General features: G+C 57.8%; 1 long non-coding RNA gene across 3 annotated transcripts; it reads right to left on the bottom strand.

The window, feature by feature from the left end:
* Nucleotides 1-217: 217 nt before the first annotated feature.
* LOC144578877 (uncharacterized) lies at nucleotides 218-6,459 on the bottom strand. 3 transcript variants are annotated; one of them, XR_013525338.1, is made up of 3 exons: nucleotides 6,379-6,459; nucleotides 957-1,200; nucleotides 218-775 (listed from the first exon to the last, which is right to left on the bottom strand). It is a non-coding gene; the product is annotated as an uncharacterized LOC144578877 (long non-coding RNA). The 3 variants fall into 3 exon arrangements; XR_013525336.1 differs by having other exon boundaries at nucleotides 218-4,681; XR_013525337.1 differs by having other exon boundaries at nucleotides 218-1,200.
* Nucleotides 6,460-6,748: the final 289 nt, after the last annotated feature.

The raw sequence follows: 6,748 nt of genomic DNA, 5'->3' as shown, positions 1-6,748 counted from the left end.
GAAGAGAAGCAGGAAGGTGAGATCAGCTGTGCTATGCAGGTAGTCGCAGAAGAAACGGAAGGATAGTCTGGACTGTGGGTGGTCCACAGGCTTGGGAGGTGCTTGCGGGAGATCATGGAGAACCATGCTCTGCCTCCAACTTGCTACTCTGTCCCCACCCCAGAAAGGGGACCATTTTTCCTGGCCGGAAAGAACCACATTTGTATTTCCTTGTGTATTTGTGTGTTTTAGTAGCTTTATTGAGATATAATGCATATACCACACAATCATTCATTCAAAGTGCATAACTGAATGATTTTTAGGACGGTCACAGATACATGCTGCCATCACCACAGTCAATTTAGAACATTTTTATCACTGCAAGACATCCCACATCCATTAGCTATCTTCCTCCCACCCACCCCCCATCACCCTCACCTCCTCCCCAGCCCTAAGCAACCTTGAATCTACTTTCTGTCTGTATAGATTTTCCTATTCTGGATATTACAAATAAATGGAGTTGGCTGGGCGTGGAGGCTCACGCCTGTAATCCCATCACTTTGGGAAGCCGAGGCGGATGGATCATCTGAGGTCAGGGAGTTCGAGACCAGCCTGGACATCATGGCGAAACTCTGTCTCTACTAAAAGTACAAAAATTAGCCAGGCATAGTGGCGGGCGCCTGTAATTCCAGCTACTTGGGAGGCTGAGGGAGGAGAACTGCTTGAAACTGGAAGGCGGAGATTGCAGTGAGATGAGATTGTGCCACTGCACTCCAGTCTGGGCCACAGCGAGACTCTGTCTCAAACAAAAACAAAAACAAATGAATGGAATCTTACAATATGTTGCTTTCAGCATCCGGCTTCTTTCATTTAGCATAAAGTCTTCATCTGTGTTGAGGCCCATCCATGTGGAAACATGTATCAGTCTGTCACCTCTTTTCATGACCAAAGAATATTTTATTCTATCGATATACCACCTTTTGTTTATCCGTTCGTCTGTGGATGGACGTCTGGGGTGTTCCCACCTCTTGGCTGTCATGAGCAAGGCTGTGTCAACATTCACGCACATGTTTCTTCATTTCATCACTGTCATGGCTCCCATGTCACAGATGGGGATGCACATTTTCATTCCACCTGGGAGTCCAACTGCTGGGTCACAGGGGAAATCTATATTCAACTCTGCAAGGAATGGCAGGGCTGTTTTGTATTTACATGTTGACTCTGAAAAGGACATGAACGAGAAGATAGCCATAGTAATGGAAACCTGCTGGAAGCCAAGGGGAGCCTGTGTTCAGGGAAAGGAGAGGTTACGGCACCAATGAGATCACGGCGGGTGGCATTACATCTCCCCAGCGACAGTGCCAGCTGGGAGGAGATGCATGCATGGCCAGCACCTTTGGCCACCCACCTGTGGACCGAAGGCAACTCCTTGCCACTGCCGCACCCCTCCACAAACCAAGGCCCAGGCTGGCTGTGAGTTGCCATGGAGCGAAGCAAACACGTCTCCGCCCCAGCCTGCCATCTCTCCCTCAGAGACAGTTAAAGAGTTCAAGGTCCACAGGGAAGAAACATATCCAAGGTCATGTTCTGGTGAGCCCCCACTACCTACAGGGACTGCTCGGCGCATCCGTATATTCCGTATACATAGTGCTCACTGTGAGCCAAACACTATTCCAAACCCTTTCCAAATCGAAATGCTTTCAATCCTCAAAATAACTCTATGAGAGACTTCCTGTTGGGACTCCCGTGTGACAGACAGGACACTGCGTCAGAAAGGGAAGCTAGCTTCCCCAAGGTTGCATGGTTCATGGTGGTGACGCTGAGGCTGAAAGGCAGTCTGTCTGGCTGCAGCACCCACCTTATGCCACATCAACTATTCTCCTGCAACAGCAGTGTTGAAATTCTCATTCCACAGACAAGGGCTTTGAGGCTGAGGCTGCTACACTTGGGTCCCAAGGTTGAGACTCAAGCCCAGTCTCTATTCCACACCAAGGCCTCCCTTTCTAGCAAGAGGGGGCAGAGCTCAGCATGCAGTGAGTCACAGCAGTTAGAAGCCATGTGCCTTTGTCTACTGCCACCTCTCTCAGGAAGCTCTCCCTGACTGTACCCTATTGAGGGTTAGAGGTCACCCCTCTGGGCTCCCACAGCTGCCAGGGATGTTCTGCCACAGCCCTACTCCCTGGGCATGGCCATTGGTGTGTAGGTAGCAGATGCCCGCTGAGGAGTGTGACCTCGTCCCCTCTGTCTCCCCAGCACTGAGCCAGGGCCTGGCCCCAGCAGGTGCCCCATAAGCTCGTGGGGGATGAAGGGTGTCCTCCAGCTACTAAGAGACTGAGGGGCTTGGGGAGGGACGAGCCAGCTGTACTTGGAGCCAGGTACTACAGGTGGGGCACCCAGGGCAGGGAGGAATGGGGGTGGGGCACAGGGCAGGGCCTTCCAGTGGGAAGGGCTGGGGATCCTCAGGGGCCTGAGGTCTCACTGTCCAGAGAGGACTGGAGGCAGGGTGGAGTGCTCTGTGGTCGTGGTACCAGTGCACAGGGCGCCTTAGTGCCAGTTAGGAGGTGCCCTTTCTCCCTCTGGGTGCCCAGCCCTGCCCCAGGACCCGGGGAGCTGCCTCAGACCCACAGCTGGGCACCCTTGTGTAGGACACAACCTGGGCGCTGCATGTGGGACTCTCTGGCGTGCCCTGTGGCTGTGTGGTGTGGGGGTGTGGGGTGTGCTATATAATGCACACATGAAGGGAGCAGGGGGTGTGGTTGGAGAGGGTTGTGTTGTGTGTACGTGGTTTGAGAATGGAGAATTAGTGTGGTGTGTGTGTGGTGTGTATGTGTGTGTGCTGTGTGTGGGTGTGTGTGAATTTCTGAGGCACTTTGCAAGCCTCCTGGGTTGGGTGCCCTCTGCACAGGGAGAGCTGGGAGGCTGAGCTGGGAGGGCGCCACGTCCTAGAGCCAGACACAGGTGTCTCGGTGGCCGAGCCTTCGCCTGCTTCTGGCAGTGGGGGCTGACACAGGGTCTGCAATGGCAGAGGACGGGCTGGAGGTCCCCAGCAGGCAGGCAGGCACAGCTGGTCTCTGCTCACGATGGCCCTTCCTTCCACAACTCCCGCCTATCCCTTAGTTAGGTAGGAAAGGTCTGGACAGACTGGGCGAAGGAACATATTCCCAGGGGGAGGAGTCAAGCGATGCCCTCAGCCTGAGGCACCTGGTCGGAGGCTCAGAAAAAGAGATCGGGGGGGCAGGCCGGGCCCATGTGAGGACGATGTTCTGGAAACCGAAGCCACCCAACCGTGGAGGAGGCCGCCTCCCAAGGGAGCAAAGCCCCACACCCTGTGCCCTTGACAAGTTCCAGACACACTGCGGCCCCCTCAGCAATGGAGTTGGACGAATCTCCCCTCTACGGTGCAGGGCGTGGGTCAGAACACGATCCCACAGACCCCTCACCCTCCCGGGTTCTAAAGAGGCAGTGGGGACCCCGGGGCCGCCTCCTTCCGGCAACTGCACCTGCTGCCCCTCCCCGGAAGTTCCTCCATCGCTTTCCCCAGTGGCCCCTCTGAATACTCCAGGATACCCAATGTGGAAGGCGGCTTAAAGCCACCCTCCCATTTTACAGATGAGGACACCAAGGCCCTACAAGGAAGGGACTCACCCAAGGTTACAGAAGTACAGCTAACACCAGGGGCATGCCTCACACCAGGGGCATGCCTTGAACCAGGCACCCACCTAACCGCCCTCATCTCCCACCACACCCAAGGCGGGACCTTCTCCATCATGCACCGGGAGGACTCGGCCTGGGATTGAGAGAGGCTGACATGGCCCAGGTCACAGCACTAGAAAGAGGGCAGGATTCTCATAGCGTCCCCTCTGCCGCCCAGGCCCTGACGCTCACACTCAGTGTCCCCTACACAGTGATGAATCAGATATGTCCCCTAAGAGAGGAAGACAGACCTGCTCTGTACCATCTGCCAGGGACAGGGTTAGGGAGGCTGGGCCGCTCACTCAGCCTGAGTTTGTTTCCCCAGTGGTCAAATGGGGATAAAAGTAACATTTGGGGCTTCTAAGTTTTCCATAAATAAAACAGGTGACATCTTCTCTTTGGAGACCTCAACAAGCAACATTTCTTCTCTCCATCCCCTCCCATGACCAAAGTGCTGCCCTCACCAAACCTCCTAGTCTCCTGGCTTCCCAGACCCTAACGGCCTTGGCCAGCTTTCTTGGCGTATCACCTACACACAGTAAGATGCACCTATTTTGCATCCAGTGTCGGATGGGTTAGGACTGTATACTTCCATCCAGATAACCACTCCTGGAGATGGGCACCCAGGGCCAGGGAGGAACGGGGAATGGGGGGTCATGGGGGAAAGGCCTTCCAGTGGGGCGGGCTGAGGGGTCCTCGGTAACCTGAGGTCTCAGGGTCCAGAGAGGCAGGTAGGTGGTTGGGAGTGCTCTGTGGTTACAGGTGCCAGAGCCTAGATCAAGATATGGGACACTTCCATCACCCCAGAGTTCCCTTGTCCTCATCCCAGTCACTGCTCCCGCCAGACAACCAATGCTTTTGGTGGACTAGGGACTACATTAGTCTCTGCTAGGGTTTTCCATAAATGAGGGCACACCATATGTAATCTTTTGTATCTGGCTTCTTCGATCCACATAATGTATGTGGGGTTTGCTCAGCTTCGTAGTCAGTCGGCTGATCCCTTTCATGTCTGCAGGAGAACAGAACCAACCAGAGTTAGCCTCCCCTCGGCCGCGCGCCTCCTGAGAACCTGCCGTGGCTTCTGAGCAGCTGTGGCTTCAGTGCTGGCCACACTGGGCCTGGCCCACAGGAAGGGCTTAAGTTTGTTGAGAGTAAATTGACTGAATCCTTGATATTTGTGAAAACACAAATTGCCAAAACGAAGTGGGGAGTCATTTCATTGCTTTTTAAAAAATTCCTTTTTTGAGACAGTCTCGCTCTGTCGCCCAGGTTGGAGTGCAATGGTGCCATCTCGGCTCACTACAACCTCCTCCTCCCAGGTTCAAGTGATTCTCGTGCCTCAGCCTCCCAAGTAGCTGGAACTACAGGCATGCACCACAAAGGCCGGCCAATTTCTTTCTCTCTTTCCGGCTCGTTTCTGTCTCTCTCTCACTCATTTTTTTTTTTTTTTTTTTTTTTTTTTGTATTTTTAGTAGAGAGAAGGTTTCACCATGTTGGCCAGGCTGGTCTTGAACTCCTGACCTCAGGTGATCCGCCCGCTTCGGCCTACCAAAGTGGTGGGATTATAGGCGTGAGCCACCGTGCCAGGCCCATTTCATTGCTTTTCAAGCAGCCTCAACAGCATGGAGAGGAAGGGGTAAAATTTAAATACGATGAAGTGGAAAGGAGGCTTCAGATAAGCGCTTGGCCGAAGGAACAGTCCCAGTGTTCAATTATCCAGCAGAACGCGGCCTCCCCACGCCCGCCCACCGGGGATAATTAAAAGCCGGAGGCCTCGGGCCCTTCCCCAGGGAGGCGGCGGTGCTCCCTGTGTGAACCGGCGCTCAGGAATGAACGGCGACACAGTGGCTTCATTGTTCGGCGGCGGGGGAAACTGAGGCCGGAAGGCGGACGGGAGGCCTCCGGGTGACTGGAGGCTGGGTCACCGCGTGAGTCAGCGGCGCAGACGGACAAGATTGCTGTCATTAAGGTTTACAGGTCTGCCGCCGCCGCCGCCCGGCCCCAGGCCTCGCTCCACCACCCCGCCTCGGCGCCCCGAGCGCAGCTGCAGGGAGTTCGGCCACCTCGCGGGGCTGCAAAGGTGGGCCCGACGGCCGCCGCCCCGCACCCGCTTCCCCGAGCCCGCCCTAGGACAGCGCCCGCGGAGGGCCAGCCAGGCGGCTGGAACCTGAGCCCTGGGGTGGCTCCCGCCCCCGCCCGGCCTCTACCTGCGCCACCCGCGCGGCGCCCCAGGAGGCGGCGCGGGCTCTGAGAGCGCGGCGCCGGGCAGACGGCTCACCGCCCAGCCCTCGCAGCCGCCCGGCGCCTCCGCCGCGCGCGCCCGCTGCCCCGCCCCCAACTCCTAGGCGCGCGCACCCGCTTTCCCCGAGGCCGCGGGGTCCTGGGCGCGCGCCCGGCCGGCCCGCCCGCTCCCCCAGCACCCCGGGCCTCGGGTCGCCACCCCGCTGAGTCACGGGCGATGAACACCCGGCGTCTGACTCTGCATGGGCCGCTCGGGCCTGGACTCCCGCGGTCCGGAAGGGACGGAAGCCCCGCGTCCCCACCCCCATCCCGGAGGGTCCCAGGGGCGGGTACCGGGGAGCAGCGAGAGCTCTCCGGAGGCCGCATTCCCACCCCGGCCCCGAGTCCTCCCGGAGAATCCCCCGCCCCGCGGCCCCGGTGGCCTCGCCTGCTCCGATCTCCCCGGGAATCGTATTTTCCCCTAACCTGGCCTTCGTGCGCGCCCAGGCGACGGCGGGATCCCGGTGCCGCCACCCCTCTGCCCCTCCTCTGCCGCCGCGCGGGACCGCGGTGGGGGAGGGGATGGGCGCGGTTTCGGGGAGGGTGATGGAGGTGGGCCGCGCCCGCCGCCCTGGCCACGGGGTGGAGGCCTGGGGGGATGACGGGGTCACCGGGCGGAACGCGCGCCCGTCTGACCTGCGGGGGTGTAGGCGGTGTGGACTGTGGACTGGAAGAGGTCCTTCGGTTTTTAAAAATAGTCTTGCTGTATGGAGAACACTGGACCCTTTAAGTCCGCACCCCTCGCCGGATTCGGCCCGGCTTGGTCCAGAGTGTAACTCCAAACATACTTATTAAG

This window comes from Callithrix jacchus, chromosome 13, assembly GCF_049354715.1.
Source record: "Callithrix jacchus isolate 240 chromosome 13, calJac240_pri, whole genome shotgun sequence".
NCBI classification, from domain to species: Eukaryota; Metazoa; Chordata; class Mammalia; order Primates; family Cebidae; genus Callithrix; species Callithrix jacchus.
This window is presented reverse-complemented; position numbering and strand designations above follow the sequence as displayed.